The sequence below is a fragment of the Canis aureus genome, chromosome 5 (genome assembly GCF_053574225.1).
Source record: "Canis aureus isolate CA01 chromosome 5, VMU_Caureus_v.1.0, whole genome shotgun sequence".
NCBI lineage: Eukaryota > Metazoa > Chordata > Mammalia > Carnivora > Canidae > Canis > Canis aureus.
The window spans coordinates 7,741,172-7,768,519 of record NC_135615.1 but is presented as its reverse complement, the minus strand read 5'-3'; positions in this window follow the sequence as shown (position 1 = coordinate 7,768,519).

Here is a 27,348-nt window from a genome sequence, read left to right as displayed (position 1 = left end):
TAAAAGTATGTCTTTACCACAGGGTGGCAGGCTTGGTGACTACAAAGGCATATTTTTTGCATATTCATTCCTGGCCAGGAAGGACTATATTTTGGGTTGTGCAACCTCAGAAGACCAGTCTGTATTCATTTCCCTGGAAATCTTTCTCTACTTTACATTTTTTTTCCCAGCATCTGATTATGTCCTTTCCAATGCCCCACAATGTTACTTCTTCCTACTTCTTATGGTCCTCTTAGGGGAACACAACAGAAATGCTGGGGCTGAACTGTGTACGAGAAGAGGAAAATTGAAGTGTACAGTCCCAGAAGAGACTTGCTGCCACTGCTCTGACCCTAGCACTTAATGAGTAGGGGAACAGTCTGATAGCTGTCCAGAGAGGCTGTGTTTAGCAGCGTGAGGCTGAGGACATAACTGGGAAGATTTATCAAAATAGATATTCTTCCCCCTAAGAGCCTGTCAGAGTCTAGTAAATGCAGGGTTGGGGCATCAGTAGCTAATGGGACTGAAGGAAGACCTGGCATGCATGCAGATCAAGAAAGCTTTCTCCAGAAACACAGACTTACCTTCAGGGAACTAAGGAGATGTCCCTGGAAGTTTACCACCACAACTATGATTTCAGTAAATTCTAAAACAAGCATATCCTGTCTCAGCTCCTTGTGTCTCTATTTCTGCTCTGACCTGAGGTGCAACTAGACCAGGTGATAGTAAGTTATTTCAGCACCCGTGAGAAGAGCTAAGTAAGCAACCCTGGAGGATAATATACTCCACTCACGAACTGGGGCAATGAGTCCCTTCATGGGACTTAAGGAAGCCTGGCAAGGAGGGTCTGAACTGGCTGTTGGGAAAATTGTTCCCAGAATGACCGGGGTGATCTCGTGTTCACATGACTTTGGTTTTACATTAAAGCAATTCTTCAAATGTATAATAAAGTGAAATTTTAACCCTTCCTGAGAATATATATTTAAGTTGAAAAATCTATTTTGCCATTTGTACATTTATTTACTTACTTATATAATTTAACAAGTACTCATTAAGTGCCAATTTTGTGCAGATGCTGTCCTAGGCATTAAAATAAAGATGAATAAGATATGGTCTCTGACCTTAGAAATTCCACGGTCTAATAAGGTTAATGGATCCATATGCACACAATTACAATTTGACAATATTCGGAGAATGACAGAAGGGTCTTTGGGAACATAGACGGGGTGGACCTAATTCTGACTGAGTGGAGGAGTGTTTCCAAGAAGGCTTCCTGGAGGAGGTAGTACTTAGTTGAGTCTTACAAGGTGAGTAGGATTCAGCCACCATATAGAGGGTTGGGTAAGGACATTATGGGCATAAGGTCAACCTAGACACAGACACAGAGCCCATGTGAGAAGCCTCATAGGGTGTTCGGAGAACTATAAGAGCTAAGTTTATGAGATCATGAAGTGCAAGATGGGGGACAAGAGAGACGTGATGCTATTCTGGAGAAGATAGCTCATTAAAGAACTTGAACCTTGCTTTTCAGGCAAAGAAGAGCCATTGGAACATTTTATACAGTGAGGGGTATAGTCTGATTGTTGGCTTTGTGAAGAATAGATTGGGTGATTGAGGCAATATTGGAAGGCAAGGAAACCAAGACTGTTGGCCAGCAAATGGACAGAAAGGGTTAGATGTAAGAAATAGCTGGAAGTTATGACCTATGAGATTTGGAGATTGATTGAATGTGAGCATGGGAGAAGGGAAAGTTGATGATCTAACCTAGGGTCCTACTATCAGCCTCACCTTAGGAGCACTGTGATAAACTGTGCTGTCCTTCCTAGTGCCCTGAATAACATGGATTCAAATCACAGTGCCTGGAAATTGATCTTTTTATGTTTTCATGTCTTGAAGATTCTTATCCCACCCCACTGAGAACTCCATAATATAATGTAAAAATAACTAGGAAGCAAAAACCTTTAAAATGTGCTAATATGGCAGGTGAAAAAAATTATTCAAATTGTTGAACTGAGATTTTTATAATTATGATTGCATTACATAAGAGCATAGTTTGGGGGCATTTTTCTTTCTCTGGGACTTTTCACGCCTGAATCTTTTAAAAGATCTTTTTTTTGTGCTTTTTTTGAGGGGAGTAGATGAAGATGGAAAAGCAAAGGTATGTTGCCCTTGGCAACTCGACTTCAACTATCATAGCACCACTGAGCAAAAATAGCTACGTAATTAAAGGATGTGGCACTGGGGAGCACTGCTAGCCTGCAGGGGAAAGTCCACTCACTCTGGCTCCAAGTATCATAAAGATGGTCTTCATTTCCAGTCTGGAATAGAAATTTGCCTTAGGTGTAGCTTGTTTAATTAATCCAATAAATGTTCTGTAAGCATCTTCTATGTACAATACAAACAAGGACACAGTCTCTGTTCTCCTGAGAGCTCATATGCTAGTTGGAGGACAGAGAGAGAGAGAAAGAAAGGAGCAGGAGCAAGAAGAGGTAAAGGGAAGAATTTCAGATAATGAGAAATGCTATGAAGAAAATAAAATAAGAAGGACTAGTGACAGACTAGTAGAGGCAGAGATGATCTGGAGTGGGAGCATGGCTTACATGTGTGGTACCGTTTCATTGCCCTAGATCTTTTCCAGCGGTGGTACTGACATATTTGACATCTGGAGTGGATCATATTTTAACCACCACCTCCTCTAGACACCAAAGCTATTTTCACTAAAGATTGTAAAATTAATAATGTCAAAAAGAAACATAGTAAAATTTCTCTTTTCTTGAACTTTGTAATATATTCTGGTCAACAAAAAGGTTTGTTTGTTTGTTTGTTTGTTTGTTTTTTAAAGATTTTATTCTTTCATGAGAGACACACAGAGAGAGGCAAACACACAGGCAGAGGGAGAAGCAGGCTCCCCACTGAGCAGGACTCCATCCCAGGACCCTGGGCCATGACCTGAGCCACAGGCAGATACTTAACTGACTGAGCCATCCAAGAGCCTCTAATATTTAAATTTTAAAACAGTGAAGCACTGACAACCATGAGGTGTAATTGTGGGGGGCTGAGGTGCAAATTTTAATTCCTATTTTATGGAATTTTAATCTTTGTAAAATGCATTCATTTTAATTGATGGTTGTTTTGAAACTAAGTCATGAACTCAGAAAACGACTTCCTATTGGTGACATGATTTCATAGTTGCCTAAATTATACTTTTTCCATTTTATTAGTTTTCATTTACTCATTACTGAAAAGTTACTTACCTAGAATGTTATTATATCATGGAGCCTGCAGGGAGCCGGATGTGGGATCCGATCCTAGGACTCTAGGATCACGCGCTGGGCCAAAGGCAGGCTCTAAACCACGGAGCCACCCAGGGATCCCTCAATAAAAAAGGTTTTAAAGCCTAAAATAAGTATTACAGTATAATAAAGAAAAAGAAAGCACAACTATTCAATAGATTTTATAACTACCTAGCAGTTGGAAGTTCAATTCTTTGGTTGCAAATTGATATAATAACATTCTAGGTAAATAACTTTTCAGTAATGAGTAAATGAAAACTAATAAAATGGAAAAAGTATAATTTAGGCAACTATGAAATCATGTCACCAATAGGAAGTCGTTTTCCGAGTTCATGACTTAGTTTCAAAACAACCATCAATTAAAATGAATGCATTTTACAAAGATTAAAATTCCATAAAATAGGAATTAAAATTTGCACCTCAGCCCCCCACAACTACACCTCATGGTTGTCAATGCTTCACTGTTTTAAAATTTAAATATTAGAGGCTCTTGGATGGCTCAGTCAGTTAAGTATCTGCCTGTGGCTCAGGTCATGGCCCAGGGTCCTGGGATGGAGTCCTGCTCAGTGGGGAGCCTGCTTCTCCCTCTGCCCCTCCCCACCCTCATGTTCTCTCTTTCTCTTTTTCACAAATAAATAAAATCTTTGAAAAAAAAATTTAAATATTAAATTTCAAAAATCCTTCCAAGTGGTCACCCTGAGTGACAGGATTGGAATTCAAGTCTTCCTTTACAATCTCTCTGCTGTCACTGTTACTTAGAATCTGTCGAGCAGCCCAGGTGGCTCAGTGGTTTAGCGCCGCCTTCAGCCCAGGGCGTGGTCCTGGAGACATGGGATCGAGTCCCACGTCGGGCTCCCTGCGTGGAGCCTGCTTCTCCCTCTGCTTCTCCCTCTGCCTGTGTCTCTGCCTCTCTCTCTTTCTCATGAATAAATAAATAAAATCTTTGAAAAAAAAGAACCTGATCGTCTAGGTGGAAGGACTTGTAGCACCACAGATATTGCAGACGTGAACTCCAGAGCAAGCAGGAAGATTCTGCAGTCAAATGCTCTACCCCTGAGCTATTACCCCCAAGCAGGAAGATTCTGAACTGGGAAAAACTTACTCTCCAAAGGAACCTGTACAACTGAGTGGGCATGTGCTGGCGGCCAATATTAGAATGGGTTTCTCCTAAATCCATTAAATTCTATATATAATACAGCGTATGTTAAAGGATAAATTATAAAAATGTGATCATCTGACATATACATATATTATTAATACTCAATAAACTGCAGCAATTACTTGAAACTTAGATCAGCTAAAGATTTGGGGGGAGGGGGAGGAGAGGAATAATATCACTGACCCTGTTTCAAATTGGTGAATTCTCTACAGCCCATGTGCTGCCTTTCGAGCTGTACCCGGGGCTTGAGGGCTCCCAGTTGCTCATCTGCCCTTGAGGCGCCTTTTCCCCAAACTCCCGTCCCGGGGACTACCTGTGGCTTAAACTCTAGCTCCTTTCCCCAGGGAGTGAGGGGCCTTACGAATGCAAATAATGCAAACACTCGGTGCAGGCTCGCTTTGCCCTCGTGGTGATTTTCACTTCAATCTGAGTTTATCAGAGCCTGTCCCTGGAGCTTAGTCACTCATTCTCCTGTTGGTTTATTCAACGTGTTTAATCGTCCCGCAGTGTGGGCCCGGGACTGCCGGGTGATGTCCTAAGGGGGCGCGCGGTCTCGCGGCAGGGACAGGCCCGCGCTGGGGCTGGGGGCCCGGCTCGGAGCCGCCGACGGAGGGGGCGCTGGGAGGAAGGCGGCACCCGCAGGGGGAAGCGGGGCTCTGATCAGCACCCCTGGAGCCGGCACCCAAAGGCGCCCGGACCGCCGGCGGGGCATCTCCGCAGAGGAGGGCGCTGAGCGCCCAGGGCCCTGAGAGCCTCGTTTCGGCTACTGTGGGAGACAACGACGGGGAAGCCTGTGGGGACCTGCCCGAGCTCGGGCCCCAGGGGAGCTCGAGACGCAGGGGAGACGCAGGGGAGACGCAGGGCCGCTTCGGCCTTCCCAGGCGCCTCGGGACTCTCCGCGGAGCCTCCGTCCCGGTCCCGAGAGGGTCTTTGATGGGAAAGTGGCCCGGATCCCCTTCCCATGAATTTCCCATTAATTAGCACACTCCTTCCTCTGCCAGAGCCCCCCCCCCCCCCAACCAAGAGCTGTCCATCCTGTGTCCCCTTTGCAAAACCGTGCCTGGTCTGAGGTTGGACTTGGGCAGAGCCGCGGGCGCGACCCCTTCCCCACAGCAGATGACTTCCAGCCATGGTGTCTGGGCGCACAGGCCCTCTGCACCCGCAGCTTCCAGGTCTGGAGCTCCAGGGGCTGCAAGCGGATCACCCGCCCTCTGACGAATCGACAGCGGGGCCGGAGTTGCGGACTCTGTGTCACCGCCGCGGGGCTACATCACTCACCTTCTCTCCTCTGATCACGTAGGCATTTTCTCATCCCACCTCACAAGAAGGGTGAGTAAGGTACAGTGAGATATTTTGAGAGAGACAGAGAAAGAGACCACATTCACATAACTTTTGTTACAGCACAGCACTATAATTGTTGTTGTTTATTATTAGTTATTGATGTGACTCTCTCACTGTGCTTAATGTCTAAATTAAATTGATCACAGGCCTATATGGACAGGAGGAACCATAACAGACATAGGGTTCAGCACTATCCGTGGTTTCACACATCCACTGGGGGGCTTGGCAGGAATCCCCTACAGACAAGGGGGACCGCTGCCGTTGTCAGAGAACCAGAACAAATTCTTAGAATGTCAGGTTGGGAGCTGGCGTGAAGGGAGTTTGCCTTGGTTTCTGAATCCTGGAGCTGTTTTCCCTGGAGTAGGGGGTGGGGGTGGGTGGGTGGAGATAGAGAAGAAAGGAGTTTAAACCCAGAAAGTCTTGAGAAGTCCTCTGCACAGGCATTTCAGACGGGTGCTGGGCTAGACTCTGTGACCAGGAGTTTGGCCAAGACTGAGTGTGCCAGGCTAGTTAGCATCTGAAAGCCGGGCAGGAAATATAGAAGCCTGCCTCTCCACAGCTCCTAGCGGCTGGAGAAAGGAAGTAGAGGAAGGATAACTGTCAGACTTGCTTCCACCCCCTCCTCCTCAAAAAACAAAAAGGAGACATCTATTTGATAAAGGCCTCATGGGCCAGGGGTAAGGGGGGTAATGCCACTCACTAGCTAGATGATGTGGGGAGGGTAACATTTTCTGGGCCTTGGTTTTCGCTTCTGGAATAGGGATTGGTCTTTTTGATCCCTGTGGGCTTCCTTCCCATTCTGAGAAGCTGGCCTTAAAGTCGGGCCTGCTCTGGGGTGGAGGGCAGGGGGGTCTCATGGGTGAAAGACTGGGCCAGCTGAAGTTCAGAGGTATCATCTGTAGGTGTTCCGACAAGCTGAGGAGCGCTGCAGGGACACAGTTGTCATTTGTTCATAAAGATCTTATTCTCACATTAGGGTGATCACATATTAGGGCTTTGAAAAGGGGAACAAGGGATCCCTGGGTGGCTCAGCGGTTTAGTGGCTGCCTTTGGCCCAGGGCATGATCCTGGAGACCCGGGATGGAGTCCCATGTTGGGCTCCCTGCATGGAGCCTGCTTCTCCCTCTGCCTGTGTCTCTGCGCCCCCTCCCCTCTGTGTCTCTCATGAATAAATAAATAAAATCTTTAAAAAAAAAAGAATTTGAAAAAAAAGGAAAGGAGAACAAGACATGGTCCTTACTCTCAAGCAGTGCCTAACCGTGAAAACAAGACATACATATAGACGAAAGGAAAGCCATTCAGGATTAAAGGGCAGCTCTGAGCCCTCCTCAGGAAGCATCATAGGAAGGAGTGCTTGCTAGCTGAGTGCTCCAAAGAACAGGTTCTTACACTTCGCCGCCGCCGAGGGACTAATTACAGTGTGCTGATTCATTGCTCAGGAAGCAGCCATCAGGTAACATTTCTAGAGCCCTTTTTGGGAAAGTAGAAGTGGAATGAATGAGGCCAAGGTCATAGGAGCCATGTCTCATAACAAGGATTAAAAAAAATGTTCCTTGGTTCCACCCTGTGCCCTCTGTTGGCTGTGAGAGGGCTTCAGTCCCCAGGACAGGGGTGACTGAATGGCAGGAGGCCCATGTGGCAGGCCCTCCAGGACTGTCTGTTTCGATGAAGGGCATGAGATTGCACATGTTGCCATATCAGTGCCAGTCCTCCCAGCCCCCCCACACCTGCTCACAGAACCAGCCCTCCTCTTCTCACTCCCCGCCGTGCTGTCAGCATCCTTGGCTCCCTCAGGCCAGCCCTAGTCACAGGAGCCTGTTGCAGGAAGTACAGGTAGGTGCCACTGGGGCTGAACCAGGTGCCAGCAAGTCGGAATCTGAAGTTGCTCCCCATCTCTTGAGGGGACACTGAGGTAATCTCTTATCTCTGATCCCCTCTGGATATCTGCTTCGTTCTGGTTGTTTTCCATAGCTGGAAATTCTCTGCCTGCTTATCAGGGTTCATGTGATAGGAAATGGCTGTCCGAGCCCCAGCTCTCTTGAATCACTCAGCTGCCAGGCCTGGGAAAATGCTTTCCAGATTGCAATTCTCATTCTCAAGACAAAGAATCTCTTAGGTCATCTGGGGTCCCATCTCTAGACCAGATCTCATCACTGTGGCCAGAGAATGCCCTATCCCTTCCCCAGAATCTGTGGGAATGGCTAGTTGTCAAAGAAGGGAGTGTGGACAGAGCCTTTTCTCCGAAATGTCTCTGCGACATTCCTGCTGCTATCAGAACAGCATCTTAATTACTCACAGGTAGAGTATTTTGTCCTGCTAAAATATGATCAATGAATTCCAGAGACCAAGAATGGGGTCCTAGAGTCATTTCTGCATCCCTAGGCTAGAGGACCAGGCTTGTAACATGAGACATGGAACGTTTTAGATATTCAGTAGACTTTTATACATAGAGGCTGTGAATGAATGGTTTCTTTAGGCTCATTTGGCAAGTAAAGAGGGCAAGGAAGTCAGCACAGAGACTGGCGGGGGGAGGGGGCTGTGTTTTATTCCTAAATGCTCTGTCTCCCTCCCAGCCCTACAGAAGACCAAAATCCACAAGCTTTGAGCAGAGTGGCATTTGCTGTGTGATATTCAGTTCCTTCACACACATTCCCTATTAATTAACACAATTCTTCCTTAGCACATAAGTTGGCAGGGACCTGCAGAATCAGAGCACTTTGAATAGCTGCCAAACTGTCCATCTTGTACCTAGTTGGCATAATGTTCAGCGTGTGAATGCTGGCTATCCAGCCGTGCTGCCAAAGAAATGACGCTTGGCTTCTGAGTTGACAGGAATGTCTCCACCTTTGCTTTTTTTCCCCATCGTGGAGTTTGCTTTTTTGTCTTTTTCCAAAGTTCAGGGCCAGTTTGTATACTTGAACCAACTTGTCATGTGGGAGAACAGTTATCTTTTGAAGCAGGGTCCCATCACACTCAGCCCTGGCACTAGGATGGGAGGAGTGTTAACTACCAACTATTTAACAGACCTCTCTTCCCCAAGATCATTGGAGTCTCTACTTACAGAAAGCTGATTTGTCCCTATAATAGAGTAGATAGACACTGGGGCTTCACCTCAGGCTGGCCTGAGCACCTTGATTCCTCTCTCTCATTCTTTCTGAGGAGTTATTCTTAGTTTCACAGAGCACCTTTTGCTCTGAGTGCAAAGTCACTGTCTTAAGTGTAGTGCTATAGTTCTCATGATTAACATTTGGATCACACTTAAGGGGAGGGAGGAACTGAGTAGACTGCAAATCCAAAGTTACTCTTCTTTAAAAATCAAATACATCTACTTAAAGACATTGTTCTCATTGCCATTCATTTTGAAATAACATGTTAAGAAGTGTTTACACAGGACACTCAGTTCATCCTTCTGCAGAATGTCCTCTTTGGGGCATTCAAGAGAGATGAGGTCATGGTCAGGTGCTGAGGTTCACATGGGGCTGCTCGGGGAGACATCCTGGGACTCTAGTGTTTTCGGCTCAGATGGCAAATGCCTTTTCCATACATATATGAAACAACCTCTCATATTTATAGTCAATTTCTCAAAATTATTAAATGCAATATAGTGCGTTCTGGATGTGTTGTGGGTGTTTTAAAATTGTCAGAGTTTTCGTAATTGTTGGCTGTAAAAATCTGCATGGACATGTGTTTTTTATTAAGACATAAGCTCACACATCATCCATTCATAACACATTACTGACTCTGCTCCCTCTATTAGCAGCTGGAAAAAGGAATGGAAAGTTGAATTGAAAATGAATTTATATGTTCATTTAGCTTGGTTAATTAGCTGCTGAAATAATGTCCCCAATTTTTAATGGGTGCTCCACTTGATGGATAAGACAGATGCCCAAGATGAGGTGACAGCTCAAAAAGGCACCTGGTTTATGATAATGTTTGTCAAAAACATGACAGGAAAAAGCAGGTTGGAATGTTTTATCTGCCAACAAACTAGATGCTGCCAAGCCTGGAGGCAGTTAACTGACAGCCTGTTTAAACTGAGCCTGCTTACATAATAATAGAACCATTTTGTATTCTAGATAATGCTAATGTATGCAAATTTACCAGTAATACATTTCTTAAAGTGCTGTGGACAGTAGGGCTGATTGTGTCTACAAGGGAACCTGGAGAACTGGAGGGGGAGGGTAGGAAGTAGAATGTGTAGCTCTTTGAGGGATCATACATGAGGCTTACACATGAATGTGTTTTTTTTGTACATTATTCATGCTGTTTTTCAGTTCTATTAATTGGTGTGGCCACCATCAACTTTCTGAGGCCACTTCCAGTTTGCAATGGCATCTTTTTTTTAGTTGAAAATCTCATTTAAATGGAATAGCGTACATTTCTGGTCTTTAAAATCTCCCTGAAGTGGATTCAGAATCTCCATTTTGTTTTCCTCAGATATTCCAAAGTTCCCAGAGTTCATTTTATTAGGTCAAAATCATTTACCTTCTCAAGATGCTGGGGAGTATGTTGAAGGATTGCCATTCCCATTGTGTAGAGGGAGATTTGAGGTACAGTGAAGCTGAGACCTCTACCCACTTGGTATTGGGGCAACAGATAGAATTTGCTTCTCTGATTTCTAGTTAATGCACTTTTGTGTTCCCCTCCCTACAACACTACTTAGTGATGCCTGATTAAGTGTCTCATTAGACCTGCTGAAATTGAGGCATATAGGTGGAGTCACTGGTTGAAGATATCTACACTGGTAGACATCTATTTTGGATGTGGCCAGGGAAGGGTCAGTCTCTGCTCTGCCGGGGAGCTATGCCTTGTGGAACTGTCTGCTACCCTTTCTTCTAGTTCCTTCTTTTTGTCAGGAACTGGATAACAGTATTAACTGTTTCTGATGAGAGTTTTATCCTTTCTGGTGCTGTTCTTTCATACGACAGAATGTTGAAGATAAAAGTTACCTCTGAAAACAACCAGCTTAAACTTTTCAATTGGCGGAAATTTTATGAGGAATTAGACCCACAGGGTTTAAGCAATTTTGCCTGGCAAGGCTACAACTCTCATATCTATTTAGCATCAGTGTTTGGGATGCTATACACGTAATGATTCCTTATCTTTGTTATCTAGTTGTGATTACTATTATAGCTAATTTTGCTTGAGTACTTGCTATTTGTCAAGTGCCTCACATGCATTTAGTCCCTATCACAATCCTCAAAATGAGTCACTTATCCTAAGTTTGCAAATGAAGGAGCTAAAACTAGATGAGGTTGAGTAACTTGTCTGGGGAATTGTTAAGTGAAAGACTAGGGACTTTAGTTTACAGAGCAGGCTCATGTCAGGGAGGAAAAATTTTCCTTCCATCCCTCTATGTTCTTTGACTGGTCTCATAATAAAATTGACATAGACACTAACAGGAGAAAAATGAATTTCATAAGTACAGGAGACCCATAAAAATGAGACGCAAAAGCAAGTTGAGCAGTTGAGCCTTATACATCCTGAGCTAAGGAATGAGATAGGGACCCAGGATTTCAAAGGGGAGGAGGATGATTCACAGGACAACAAGGAGAGCAGATAGGGGGCACCTGGGTGGCTCAGTGGTTGAACATCTGCCTTTGGCTCAAGCCATGATCCTGGGGTCCTGGGATCAAGTCCTGCATAAGGTTCCCCACAGGGAGCCTGTTTCTCTCTCTGCCTATGTCTCTGCCTCTCTCTGTGTATCTCTCATGAATAAATAAATAAAATTTTTTTTTTTAAAAAAGGAGCAGATTGTTAGACGTTTGCCCTGCCTTACAGATAGGTCATTCAGATAAAAGTTATCTTTGGTAATAGCTCTCTATTTGGACTAGGCCCACTATCTAAATTCTTATAGGTTGTTAAGGGAGAGGTAAACGTTTTTGCTGAGTCTGCTGAGTCCTGATTGCCTTCAACTCAAATAATCCACGTGCCAAAGTGACATATTTCGGGGTCATGTATTCTGCTCTTCTACTTTGGAAGTCCATGGCTTTACCAGTTATTTTCCCCCATCACATTTCACTTCTGCCCTGACAGGAATGATACTGTCACTCACTATCAGGATGGCCTAGAAATCTTATCACGTATGTGATGTCAATTTATAGAGGGATCTTTTGTAGCAAGAATTTCGTCTAAAAATACATAAGAGCCCTCCTGCAGATATTTTGGTTTAATTGCTATGGAATGGTTTACAGGGCAAGTTTTTTAAAGCTCTCCAAATAATTCTAAAGTTCAGCTAGGGTACTATAGAGTATTAGAGACAGAATATCTAATTCTGGACAGAATTAGAGAATCTCATTGCCAGTGACTACCATGAAATTGCAACTGATCATGGATTTCCAGGTTGTGATGTTCTACATTTCCATGCCTACTACTTTTATCAATCGTACTCATTTGAAACAGGTCAAGAAAAGGGTTAGCTTTTTTCCAGCACTTCACACTGTCACCATGATTCCTTTTGCATTTATACTTATCTAACTGTGATCTTCATTTTGTGGAGAAATGTAATGATGCCTGAATCTGTCACCTTCCCTGGCTGTTCATCGGCTTTGGTAGAGGATGAGGTGTGTTGGGCTCAGTCTGGAACACTAAGTGCCTCCATTGCCTATAATTCCATTATTTTGCAGGTGACCCCTGTGCTCAGCTGAGGAAAGTCTAACTGATGCCCAGATCTCTTGAAAGTAACTAAGGGGAAAGCTCTCTTCTCTAGGGTGATGGTATGCTGAGTTTCCCAGTCTCTTCTGTTTCCAGTTTTGACCTTGACTGATAAGGACAGATTCTTTGACTCTAGAATTGTCCTTTCCAAGTATACCAGGGAGTAGGTTAGGTAGTGATAGTGTAGAACAGAAAACACAACAGAAGCCAGGAGCCATTATTAACTCAGACCCTTAGTAAGGGGAAATTATGCATCATGTGGCTTGCATTCAGGCAGGTGCAGGGAGGAATAAAAGAGGCTAGTAATTTCTTTGCTCCTCTATTTTATTTCTATTTTCATCTCCAGCCAGCCTAGTATTGGTCAGAACTAACTAGAAAAAGGGCCTGTGGTGCAGAGATGCTGAACACCCATATCCGCCTGAACTTCAGGACCAGTTTAGTGCAAAAAGGAATCCAAACTATTCATCCGCCTCAGGATTCTTATAACTTACTGTAAAAGAGAGCAGACAAATGGATTTTCTGGTTCTCTCATGACACTCCCCTGTTCAAGATCTTCTGATGGTTGCCCAACTGCCTTGTGGCCCATCCATCTGAGTGTAGAGCCTGGCACACAAGGCCCTCCACCATCTGACTCCTTTCTTCTCCAAGCCCCACATCAGTGTGCTCCTCATCCCAACCACTAGCCATGGTTCCAGAACATACCTTGCTGCCTCATGCATCTCTGCCTTTGATGAAGATGTTCCTTCTGTTTGCACTTCTCTTATCCTTTCTATCTTTTGTGACCCAGCTCTAGCCTGTCCTCCTCCATGAGGTGTTTCCTGACACCTCTTTCCCAGACTGACCTGAATTTTTTTAATTCACCACACAATACCCTATTTAGATATGTGGCTGAGTACTGAGTACTTTTAGATATGTGGCTGAGTACTTTTTTTAAAACAAATATTTACTTAATTATTTGAGAGACAGAGAGAGAGAGAGAGAGAGAGAGAGAGAAAGCCTGCACACATGCATAGGGAGACGCTCTTCTAGCAGACAGCCCACCTAGCAAGGAGCCCGATGTGGGGCTTGATCTCACAACCAATGCGATCATGATCTGGGCTGAAACCAAGAGTCAGATGCTTAACTGACTGAGCCACTCACATACCCTTGATATCACTTTCTTATACATTTTTTAAAGATTTTGTTTTATTTATTCATCATGAGAGACACAGAGAGAACGAGAGGCAGAGACACAGGCAGAGGGAGAAGAAGGGTTTCACGCAGGGAGCCTGACGTGGGACTTGATCCCGGGTCCCCAGAATCAAGCCCTGGGCTGAAGTTGGCACTAAACCTCTGAGCCACCTGAGCTGCCCTACATTTTTGTTTAAATAATTCATTATGAATGTCTGAGCTCCTGTGATTACATATACAAGGGTCCTGGTGCTAGGGTCACTTTTTGGCAAAGCCTCATAACATGACATTTTCCTGCCTCAGTTTTTTTCGACTGTGAATGGAGATAATAATAGGATTATGGAGGAGATGAAAGAAGGTGATATCTGTAATAATGCATAGTAATAATTTATATGCCTAGTATATAACACAACAACAAAAACAATAATAATAACTGACACTTAGCACTTATACTGTGTCAGGTTCTATTCTAAGGGCTTTACATGTGTTAACTCATTTAATTTTCTGGGTAACCCCATTAGGTAGTTCCTGTTATCATTCCTATTTACAGATTAGAAAATGGAAGCCAGAGGGGTTAAGTACTTTTCCCAAGGTCATAAAGATGGTAACTGATAAAGATGGGATTTGATTCTGGACATTCCGGCTCCAGAGTCCGTGTGTTTAACCACCATGCAAACTCCTTAAAGTGATCAAGGAGTTAATTATGATTATGTATAAATATGAGTAAAATCTGTGACTCATTCTCAGCATGCAAGCAAAGGGCCAAGGGCCAATCCACAAAGAAGCCTGCTTGGGGTCAGCCTTAAAGGTCTGAGCCGGTCCTGGGGCTTTCCCTCCAATCCCTTCACTAACATGTGGACCAGGAGAGAGGCAAAGGAAGCTTTGTTCTATCTTCAGAGAGGTTCCAGTCCATTGCCAAACAAGCAAGAAATCAAAATCTCCGCATCCGTTGAGGTTGTGCCCATTACCCTGACCCAGAAACTGCTTAAGGAGGCTTGACGGGGAGAAAGCAAGCAGAAAATTCAGCATGGTCTCTCTGCCTGCCAAGCATCTCGGCCCGGACTGTCTGGTGGAGATGAGGCAGTGTGTCCCTTGGGACAGCAGGCGGTCGGCATGCCCGGTCTCACTGGGGAGAGGGGGGAAGTGCGTTTCTAAACATTCTCATTCTCTCTCAGGATCTGGCAGTTGCAGGTGGCGACTTCTCTCCGCAGTCAGGGCGCAGACCATCACCACTAGGGGGTGCCTAGGCATTTCGGAGAGCGTCCCGGCCAGCGGCCTTCCCAGCACCTGGGCAGTGTTCTCTGATAGGATGGATTCTTGTTTATAAGCTTGAAGTTATTGTTCTAGCTATTCTAAGCATAAACATGGGGAAAATGCTTCTTCCGGATTAAGTAAGGTCAGCTTGAACCATCCCCAGAGACGCAGCTGCTTCTTGCCTCTGCTGCCAGCCTAGGGGTCCCTCTCAACCCCCACCCTCCCCTCCCCTTGCTCTCTCAGCAGGGAGTGGGGCAGGTGGGGAAGGGCATCTGGCTCGGGCCTGCTTGGGGACTGGGTCACTGGTGGGAACAGCTGTGACAGGGATGGGCATCACCCTTGGGTTTCTTATTGGATGTGGTTTTCCAGAATGTTTGGCAAATACCTGGCTGGCTAACTGTTCTTTATTTTTTTTTTAAGATTTTATTTATTTATTCATGATAGACATAGAGAGAGAGAGAGAGGTAGAGACACAGGCAGAGGGAGAAGCAGGCTCCATGCACCGGGAGCCTGACGTGGGATTCGATCCCGGGTCTCCAGGATCGCGCCCTGGGCCAAAGGCAGGCGCTAAACCGCTGAGCCACCCAGGGATCCCCTGTTCTTTATTTCTGTCACATATTTGTCCATGTCTTTTCCTGTTCCATCAAAGATGATGACAGGTAAACCCAAGGAAGTGGCCCTAGGGAGACAGCAGTAGGAATGGTAAGCAGATCCAGAACTAGGGTGGGGCAGGAGAGGCATCTAGACAGTCTCTTGCTTGCAGTTCCTGAGAGCAAGTGTCTCCTTTCATTTTGTGGTCCAGGCAGTGTTCTTGTCTCCTGCATCATCTCAGCCCAGAATGGCCCCTGTGAGAGGTACCCTGGCAGCACTGGGCAGCGAGCTGTTTGTCTTCTCTTACCCTTTTAAACCCTTCACTCCACTTTCTTCCACTCCTACCCTCCTAAACCTCTAGCTCTTCTTGTCCAGTCCTGTTAGGGTATTGTTGGATAATGATTAATAAGGACTTCCTAATCAGGCTTCTAGAATAAAAGTAGCTAACCTTTTTTTTTTTTTTTTTTTTTTTTCCTTTTCAGTGTTGACCAAGTGCCAGCCACTCTTCCAAAGGCTCTGTAGCTACTGGCTCACTTAATTCTCTCAATGACATCGTACTGAAGGCATCTACTTTACTAATTAGGTAACCAAGGCACAGAGAGTTTAAGAAGCTTGCCCAAGGCCACACAGTTAGTACATGGTAGAGCCACAATTTGAGTCCAGGAAGTCTTTGCCTCAGAGCCTGTAGTTTTAGGCATTATACTTCCTGACAAACCTAATTCTCATCCAAATCTGAAGGGAAAGATTGAGGCTCATTAGCCAAGTGCTCTAATCTCAGGAATCTCTAGAAGGCAATTGTCTTTCCTAAACAATCTCTGAGAGATGCTAGATTTCTAAAATAGAGCAGACTGCTTTGGGAAGGAAATTAGCTTTTACACGGAACAATCTGAGACCCTTGATCCGATCCAGAGCATTCAAGGTTCTCCATACCAGGGCTGATTCTAAACAGAACTGCTTCCTTCCAGATTTGTGAGTGAAGTGGATTTGCCTGCTGCTTGAGCATTCCAGCCCATGCCTGCTATGGACAACCACACTGTCTTCATCTCTCCCTGCCAGTAAGTTTGCAACACACCCAAAATAAAATTCCTAAAATCACTTTCTCCATATGGCCGCATCTGATTAACCCTGAGGATCTCTGAGTCTTTCTTTATTCTGCATCCCATCACCATCTAAGTCCCAACATTTAATTAAGGACTTTTTCCAGACTTCTTCCAAAGAACTGGAATATCTTTAGAATCTTTTCTGAAATAAATGGCATTGCGTTTATGAGTTCTCAGAGATACAGTTGTTCAGGAGAGACAAGTCACAGGTAAGGCTTCCTACAGTTTGTAGAGTTTAAATGAAGTTTGGCTTTCATATCATAGTGACATTTGTGAATCTGTTGCTTAAGAAAAGCTCCCCAGACTGTGTGTGATGTTTATCTTTCCAAAGATACAAGCCTAGACTTGCTGGTGTCCTCCTTCTGTATACAGTTGTGCTCAGGTAAGCTGTCTTGGTCAGAAGGCTGCCCCGAAGGAGAGTCTCCCTAAAAGGGACCCCAGGAATTTATCTACATCTTAAAAGGCTCCATCAGCATCTGGAACTACTTCACCCTACCTTGTAAAGCACCAATTCTGCTACTCAGCAAAGGCATGGTCTCGAGGCCTAGTTTTGAGGGCATGAGTCCTGAAATTTCTTCTGTGTCATCCTTATGTAATCTTTCTTGTGTACCTGCACTGCAGCCTATGCAACCTCTCTACTTGCACTGGAATCTGAGGACTTGGGAATTTTACCCTATGTCTGTTTGCAAGCTTTCCACTGGCAGGCCTGGGCTGGCACGTCATACAAGGCTGGTGCTCCCCACCCCCCACCCAGTGTGTTTCTTAGAGGCTTTGCTTGTGGTGCTCCACGAATGTTTCCACTGGCTAAATTGAATCTGGCCAACAGGAATACTGGAGGGATGGTTAAACGAATGGAAACATTTACTAAATACTGCATTTGAAACGGATGGTTTTTCTGATCTCCTCATGATGATGATTAACCTCTTTGAATGGTATTTATGCCCACGAATAGATTACTAAAAGGGATTGGGCATATTTCTATCCACGTTTTTATTAATATAAGCAATACAGTTATTTTTGGCTTCTTTGGAACTTACCCCAATTGGGGAAGGTAGCTTAACACCCCCCCACCCGACACAAACCAAAACATAATTGATCAAAAAAGAATTTCAATTAATTAATTTTTTTTGGTGCAAGGCTTGGAAAATAATAGGAAAGGGAAAGTGGGGAGGATCACTCATCAAAAAGTGTTTTAAGAAACTTGCCAGTTTCTATTTCATGAAGGTTTACATTGACACTGCTAACATTGACAAATGAAGGAAAAGGAAATGCCGCTCATTAGTTGGTGTTTTTGCTGTTCTGTATGTTCATGGTGTCCCTCCCACACAGAGTCCTTGATGTTTCTTCCTCTGACCCTTTCCCATGACTCTGACCCCTTCTTGGTGGGGCCTTTTCCTAAGACTCCTTTGCATCTCACATGGTAAGATATGATGCATCTTCTGCATAATGGCGCCCCCACTCTGGATAGCAGTCCCAAGCCTCAGTTAGTTCCATCTATGTGGATGAAAGGAGTTAAGATGTTGAATTGTACTCATCAGCTCACTTATTATTTTGCTTTATGTTTCTGAAAAAACAAAAACAAAAACAAAAAACAAAACAAAACAAAAAAAACAACCTGTGTTTTTTCCTAGCTGGAAAAGTGGTAACTTGACTGTAGAAAATACAAGTGAAACATAAAGAATAAAATAACAATTTCACAAAATACTACTACAAATTTTGGGATCTTACCTTTCATATCTTGTTTTCTGAAAACAAAAATATAAACACTTGACAAAGTTTATATATCTATATATGATTTCTGTCGCATGACTGGAGTCATGGTCTACCTAGAATTTTGTGTCCTGCTTGTTTTCACTTAGAGAGGGTAGTATTTCCTGATATTTTTAAATACGTCTTAAAAAAATCATTAAAAATTTTTCCCCAGTTTCATTGAGAAATAATTGACATGCATCACTGTGTATGTTTAAGGCATGCAGTATGATGGTTTGATTTACAAATCATTGTAATGATTACCACAATAGGTTCAGCTAACATCCATCTTCTCATATAGATATAATAAAAGGAAGAAAAATGGATAAAAGGAAAAACATTATTTTCTTTGTGATGAGACCCCTAGTACTTACTCTTTTAATAAGTTCCCCGTATATTGTGCAGTGGTGTTAGTTATAATCATCATTCGAAAATGTAATTTTTAATAGTTGCATGTAGCTTATCATACATGATTATATCAAGATTTATTTAACAGGTCTCCTAGTGGTCAACATTTCAGTTCCTTTTATAGTTTTTACTATGATAAAACAATGGTGAATAGCCTTTGGTAAATTTATAGCCTCTCAGTTTCATTCCTTAGGGTAGATTTTTAGAAGAATAATATTGTGCTGAGGAGGAACACTTCTGGATATATATATATATATATATACATATATATCTCCTTCCCAGTTTCCTTTGAGAAAGTCCATTGCAATTTAAAATTCCCACCCATAGCATCTGAGAGGTCCGGCCCCACTGGAACTTCATTAGGACTGTGCATGTGTATGTTTGTGTGTGGATAAACATACCTCCACAAGTAAGTGAAATGAGACAGATAAAAAGATATGGTATCTGAATTTTTTTAAAGATTTATTTATTTATTTATTTATTTATTTATTTATTTATTTATTCATGAGAGACAGAGAGAGAAAGAGAAAGGCAGAGACACAGGCAGAGGAAGAAGCAGGCTCCATGCAGGGAGCTCGATGTGGGACTGGATCCTGGAACTCCAGGATCACACGCTGAGCTGAAGGCAGATGCTCAACCACTGAGACACCAAGGCATCCCTGGTGTCTGACTTTTTAAAAATTAAAAATGTTTTCTCCAGGTTTAATGACATATAATTGACATGTAATTGACACGATGGTGTATATTTTAACTTGCATGTTTTATAACTAGTGAGATTGAGTACTTTTACATAGACATTTGGATAGATCAAATGATCAGCTATTGACTTGAATTATATTCATTTTCCCAGAGGATTTATATGGATGTTAAAACAAGATTTGTGTGTATATATTATATATATATGAGATGAAATGTAAATCACAGAATCATTGTCGGATTTAAGAATGAATCAGATCATATAAAGAGACACATGGCAGCAGTAGGAGAAGCATGAGAGGGATGGCCTAAAGCTGGTAAGGAAATAATGATACTGTTGGTAAATGACAAATGTGAGAAGGAAATGAGTAATAGTCCCCCAATTTCATTTTTATATTTTATTCCAATGAATCTAGATGCCATCCATGAGGTAGGCAGCTTCTGTATACATCACCACCTGGGAAGCTTGGAACACAGTAATTAGGGGCACTGTCTTTGTACCCAGGACTGGCTTTGGGCCAGGTATTTTCTGCTTATCCCCAAGTGACCTTGAGCGAATCTTACCTAACCTCTCTTATCCTCAATTCCATTAACTGCAGTATGGGGATGATAATGCCTACTTTTCTGTGTTGTGAAAGTGAAAAGGAAAAATTTATATAGGCCCTCAGCACTGTGTCTGATACATGATAGGAGCCTGATACATGGTGGCAGTAACTGTGGTCATCTATGGGTATGTCATCTGCCACCAGTATCTTGTACTGAAGGCAGTGTGCCTTTTCTCCATGGCATTGTTGGGCAGTAAAATGATGGGGAAATAAGTCTAATTCCTTCTTTTCATTAATGCAGATTTAGCCACGTGGCCTGTTATCCAGTTAAATTCACCATCCCCACCTCTGTTGCAAGTGATGCTGTTTATACAGCTAGACACCACCTCATGCTTTTTAAAATGACCCAAATCTTAAAAGACTGACTATATCAAGTGTTGATGAGGATATATAGAAAGTGAAACTCATGTCTACTCCTGTCGGGAATGTAAAATGGTACAATTACTCAGGAAAACAATTTAGCACTTTCTAAAAAGTTAAACATACACAGACCATATGATCCAACCATTCTACTTCTAGATTTGTACCCAAGAAAGAAAACCAAATATGTGTTCATACAAAGACTTGTTCACAAATATTCATCAATGCTTTATTGGTAATAGCCCCAAACTCGACACGACCCAAATGTTCATCAACAATTAAGTGGATAAACAAATTATGGCACACTCATATAATGGAAAACATTCAGCAATAAAAAGGAATAAAGTATTGGTACACAGAGCAACATGGATGAATGTCAAGATGATTATACTGAGTGAAAGAAACCACACACACTAAATAGTACATACTATCTGACTTCATTTATATGAAATTTTAGAAACTGACAGAAAGCAGATCAGAGGTTGGGTGTCAGAGAGAGATGGGAGGAAGAAATTACAAAGGGGTGTGAAGAGACTTGAGGCTGATGGATATAGTCATTTGGCCTACTGATGGTTTCAAGGGGGTATCCTATATCAAAACTTATCAAATGATACACTTTATATATGCTTCAATGATTGTATGTTCATTACCCCTTGATAATGGTGCCTAAGAAAAGACCAATCAATTATATATCAGTGAGTTTCAACACTCATTCATATTAGACTATGGATTTGACTAATAGGTATGATAATGAACAGGGATGCAGACCCAGAGGTCTCTAACTTCAAAGGCTGTTTTTCTTTTTTTAAAGATTTTATTTATTTATTAATTCATGACAGACACACAGAGAAAGGCAGAGACACAGCAGAGGCAGAAGCAGGCTCCCCATGGGGAAACCGATGCGGGACTCAATCCCAGGACCCTGGGATCATGATCTAAGGTGAAGGCAGATGCTTAACCACTGAGCCACCCAGGTGCCCTCAAAGGCTGTGTTTTGATTGAGTCACATACCTCTTGTAATTGAAATGTTGAGACTCTTGAACTCATGTCTTTTGGCTCCTAAAGCAGTTCTATTTCTATTCATTTCTTTTCATTTATTTCATGGTTAGGACTAACTTTTATTTTTTTTATTTTTTAAAGATTTGATTTTATTTATTTTGACAGAGAGCAAGAGAGCACAAGCAGGGGGAGGGGCAGAGGGAGAGGGAGAAGCGGCTCTCCACTGATCAGGGAGCCCCATGCAGGCCTCAATCATGACCTGAGCCGAAGACAGATGCCCAACCATCTGAGCCACCTCATTGCCTCCAGAACAACTTTTAATCACATGCATCACACAAATGTATAACCTGAATATTAAAATTTGAACCTATTAGAATCTGTTTTCTCCTACATCTACTCCCAGTGCTGCTTTCCACTCCTTTTTGCCCCCAGGAGGCAAACCCACCTATTAAAATATTAGATATTAACTATTGGTTAAGGGATGTACCCAGGGGAACTCAACAACAGAGGCAAAGATAAGAGATGTTAGGTGTGACACATGCACCTCAAGTGCTTCCCAATGACAAAAGTCCCTGTTGTGACTGACAGCTACCATCCATTTGTTTTCTTTAGCCTCTCCTTTTTGTCCTTCTACATCATTAGCAATAGTCCTTTCATGCAAAAGAGCTAATAACCAGTCAGCCCTTCCAGATACCACAGGAAAAATCTGGACTCCTAAGGCATGCCTCCAACCTAAGAGAGGCCCTTCCCCACAGAACCCAAGTGGGATCCAGGAGCTACACTGGCATAGGTAGGCTCCTCTGCAACCCTTCACCTTGGGCTGATCTCCTTCCTTCATGGTTTGGTGGGCAAGAAATCCAGTTGCCATGGCAACTTCCAGCAGCCATTTCAGGCTAGATAGAACATTCCCTAAGGCTCTTCTCCATCTGTGTGTCCTTGGCAATCTCCCTGCCTTGGTGAAGTAGGTGGGGAACCACTTCCTCTAGGGATCTCCCCCAGCTCACAGATATCATAAATGGGCAGGGGAACTGAGTTGTCATGGCAGCAACTCCTCTAGTTCTTCCACTTGAAGAAAGTCTGGCTCAAGGGATCTTCCTGGTGCTCCCAATGGCAAAGTCAGCAAGGAACTGCATTATCTTAATAGTTTCCACAAGATCTTTCCAAGAGAAGGGTTGGCTTTGTAGGGTGGCTGCTGGGGGATGGGCAAGGAGTTTGGCTGAAGAGGTCTGTTCCCAGGGACCTCACTGCCATGGTAACATCCCCAGTGGCAGGAACAGGGCAGGCTTCTAACCAGCTAAGCCCTGATGCCACCTTTCATGTCTGTTCTTGTTCCTCTCTGCTGCCTTTCTTCATTTTCACAAACCCCAGGGATTCTGTTGGCTACACCCCTCCTAATTCTTGCGATCACTGTGACTATGCTTTTCCCTTGCTCAGGACTAGTTTCAGGTAGGCTGCTATCTATCATTGTCTGTGTTCACCTTCTCTGCTGTTCATAATTCCACAGGCAAAAAAAAAAAATTCCCCTTGAAAAAAAGATAGGTTTTGTGTGCAAGACAACGGGGATAGAGGAGAATAACAAAAATAATGATCACAGGAGAGTCCAACCAATTCTGTAAGTTATAACCGTGTTCATCCATGTGAGGGCATCCTTTCCCTTCAGGCCTCAGATGATCTTCTCATTCCTAGTCTTGGAACCTTTGATGGGAACAATGGTGGCTTTGATACTCAAACACTTGGGGTTGAATCCTGTTTCAAGCTATTCCTACTAGCTGAGAAATCACAGGCAAGTCATATTCCTTTCTGGGTGTCTATTTTCTTATCTGTAGAAAGCAAAATTAAAACGTTCCTCACATACTGTGGTGAGAATCAAGAGATGTAATATACATGAAAGTACTTTGCCAGTATTCAGGCACTTTACAAATCTTGATTATTTTCATAATTTTCATTCTCATGGAGCATTCTTAATTGATTGGTTCATTCAATTATTCATTTGAATGAATGAGGGAGCTCATTCTAATACTTCCTTTCAGGCAGGTTACATAACCTCCAGGAGGGTCACTTTTCTCAGCTGTACAGTGGGCTAACCACAATCTCAAAGTATGATTTTGAAGATTAATGAAGTACTGACTTATAAATATATATGCCAGTGCCAGGCAGAGTACCTACTCAATTAATGGTAATTGTTGTTATCGATTATCTACTGTAAATTCTTTTAGGTTTCTCCTTAAAAGTCTTGAGTCATGCTGCTGTGACTCAGGTCTTCCTCATTATTCTCTTTAGCACTTTTAAAGGCTGAGAATTAACAAAGAAGGATGGGGCCAAGTAGAGACTGTCACCACGATCAGGGGTTATTTGAAATGATAGAGGAGACCATAATACTTTTCAAATCTCTTTACAGTCAGTGCAGGGTCAGCAAATTTGGCCCTAACTCTTGGAGGAGGCACAGGTTTCTCTGGGGAAACTTCTCCATGGTTGCCTCTTCCTCCCTGCCTTGGCCCTTTCTGTCCCCATGGGCCAAGGGTCAATACCCTCTTGCTGACACCAATGGGACTCTCACTCAGGCCTGCCTTCCCTCATATCAGCTCTCAGGCCTTCTCTGAGGGTCCTCCCTTCTTCCAAGCTCACCTAACCCACTGTTGGCTATTCCTTTCAAGTATAACTCAGTGTTCAGCAGTCTAATCAATAATTTATAGATAAGACATTAAAAAATAATGAACACTTAAAACACTGCCCCTCCCAGAAAATAATTTTGCAGTTCAAGTGGGGCTTTCAAAGGCTTCACTCCTAACCCCTTTGTAAAAGCTTTCATAGCTACATCAGCCTGCAGTGACTTAGCCTGCTTTTTCTCCCTGAACTACTACTAAGCTTAGGGCATTTTAGATTTACTTGTGCTTTGATTATTTCATGTACTAGTCTTTTCTCTCCAGTGAGATTGTAAATTTCTCAAGGGTAGGAATTTTTTTTTTTTTTAAATTCTTCTTGGTATATCCTACTCTGACCAGCAGTGTTGGGCATAAAGTAGATTCTCAGTAAAAAATTTACAATTGTTTTCTAATGGTGAGAATTCACTCAGCCAGGAAAATGGCTTCTAACACCTTGAGTTACATTTGGAAAACTGAGTTATCCTAAATTCCTGATTGATTCTAAAAACAACTATTTTAGGGGTTCTGTCTCTGTATCCTTCCTAAACAACCACACTAGGATGATTTTATTTAAATGAGGATGTCATTTCAAGTGGTGTAGCTTCAAGAGATTTCTTTATAAATTTGTATCCAAAGAAGCAATTGTGGACTTGCAATATACCTATTCTAAACTATCTAATTATTTCTGATAAACCACTGGATATCTTCATTCCAGGAAGTCCAAGTTTAAAATAGGTCCTCTTATGGGAAGTGATGCATAATGGAATTGCATCTTCCTTATTGATTAGATATTTTTAAGATGTGCCTTTTGCTCAAAACCAAAGGACAGAGATATAAGAAGAGCACACTCTAAAATAGTTAAATTAGAAAAAAATAGCAGATAAAGGAAAAATAAATGTTAAAATTAGCTAAGTTATCTCAGTTTGTAAAGAAAGTTTTTTTTTCCCCTCACTCTTAGCAATGGGAAGGAGAGAGTTTCTCAGACATAGAGCCCCTCCAGAAAGACTGTTGGTCTCCAGTTCCTCCAGGTATAAAGAAATGTTAATATCATACAAGATGTTATCTACTGTCACAAGGATATATAAGGGTAGAGTTGTTCTCAAAGGTAGCAGTCAATGCATCAAGTTCTTTTTTTCTGGGGGATAAATTAAAATGCCCTTTAAAAGGCAGTGCATTAGTTCACAAGGGTCAAAGTAACATCCTCTGTAATGACAAGGAGCCTGGCTTTCTTCTGATGGCTGTTTGCATAATTGAGTTATGCTCAGTCACACCACCAGATGAAAGTGAGGTAAGAAGGACTTCAGGATTAGTTTTCCTTCAGGAAATGGCCAGAGGAAAAGTTGGGTACCTTGGGTTGTCATATGGGGACAGAGACTGGGAAGGGAAGAGACATGGTTCCTGGTTACCTTGGTCCCCATATTTGGAGGATATGGGAGTAGGACATGTCATTGGTGCTGCGGTCTTTCATTAAGATCTTCAAATTCCCTTTGAGGACTGAAGCATTAAGTCCCCTGGTTACCAGGAGTATTGGCTGTTGTTAGTTCACTACTGAGTTCTTTCTATTGTCAATAGTTTAACAGAACTGCCTTGACCAAGGTCAGGCCCTCTCTCTAGGGGAGCTGTATCCAATGCACTGTTAATAAAAACTCAGCCCCCTTGCCTCGATTTGGGCTCTTAGGGGTCATCAGCTCTATTGTTCTTGTGTGATAATGCTGAAGTCTGCATGAAGACTGCACCACAGTTCAACCTGTCCCTTTCCCTGTCCTACTTCCTTCTCTCCCATGAGTGTTGATACCAAGAGCACTTCCTACAAACTCCCTCCCACAGCTTCATCTCAGAGTCTGTTTCCTTGGGGGCATCTGAACTAAGATAGAGCATCTTTTAAGTTTTGAATGAGGATTGAGACTTTTCTACCAGGGAAGTTCTCAGATGGTTAAAAACCTAGGATCTTAAAACTCAATAGGGCAATATTAGCTAATCTTTTAGAGGAAGAGCTGAGACCAGAGAGACTAAAGGTCCAAGGTCACACAGTAGATACCAAATGAAGGCCAGTGCTGGAACTCAGTTGTCATGACTCCTGAAGTGGGGTTTTTACCCACATTATGTGGCTGCCCTGACATTGCCATGGTGGGAAGCAACAGCTGATAAGCAGGTGGTAATGAGTTGCTCCCTTCAGAGAAAAGAATGATGAGAAAGAGATACTGAACCAATGAAGGGCCCACTGCATTCCTATTCAGCTTTGTGTTGAAAAGGGGCTGTGAGGAGGTGTTCTGATTCCATTGCTGATGACCTTCCTTCAGTTTTTTCCTTTGGATGCTGAGGGGGCTATGTTATGAAATAGGTAATAAATGTCGCAGAGATGAATGAGGAGCTAAAGAACCCTCCAGGCTTCTCTAGCTCAGCTGGTCTCACAATAACAATCTTGGCAAGAAGGGCTGCTGCCAGAGTAACAGCAGTAAAAGGATCCTGAGCCCAGGCAATCTGCAGAGTTAGTACGTGTACAAAGCATTCCGATGATTACACTCTTATTGTTTACTGGATCATTCTTACAAAATGCTTCACAGGCACTGATTCATTTTCCCCAGATATCACTTACCATATTATTGTCTTCTTTTAGTGAATGAGTCTGAATCTTTCCAGTTTGGGAAGGTCTACTTTTCCTGTACACTGTTGCTTTCCTTTCTGTCAACCTCTCCCCTTCTCCCTCCATGGCTTCTTAACACAATGTGGGTGGGATTGATTCCTGACCACCCCAGCCCTCAGCCAAAGGTGGAGGAGGTCCTGACTGGCCTAAACCAATCAGCAGCATCTTGTCCCCATTGCTATAGTAACTGGCTCAGAGATTACCTTACTATTTCTAAACCTATATTGGTCAACCCCTGACATTGTCTCAGTGATTAGTTCTGAGGGGTATGAGAACTAAGTTGAGTCAGAGTAGAAGACTTTTGATGGTTAGAGAAATAAAAATTCCATCTCCTCTAAGATGGGAGGATGTAGAAATTGGAGATTTGGGACTGATGCGACCATCAATCCACTTTATCTTAGAGGAGTTTAGCCAGAAGATGAAGCTAACACACAGAGAAGGGTAGAGCAGAGTCAATAACCAAGACTGTATTGGAGTCTTGGTCAAAACAGCATCTGAACCTGACTCTATCTTTGGATTTTTCAGTGATGCATGCAATATATTAATATCCTGTATAGTTCCAGTAGGGTTTTCTATTTCCTGCAACCAAATACATGCTGCTTGAACGCTTCCTGTAGAGACTGCTTTCTCTACACAGACCTCTTTCCTATGCAGTCCTAATCTGGTCCTTCCTAGCAATGAACAATTTTAAAATGGAAATAGAA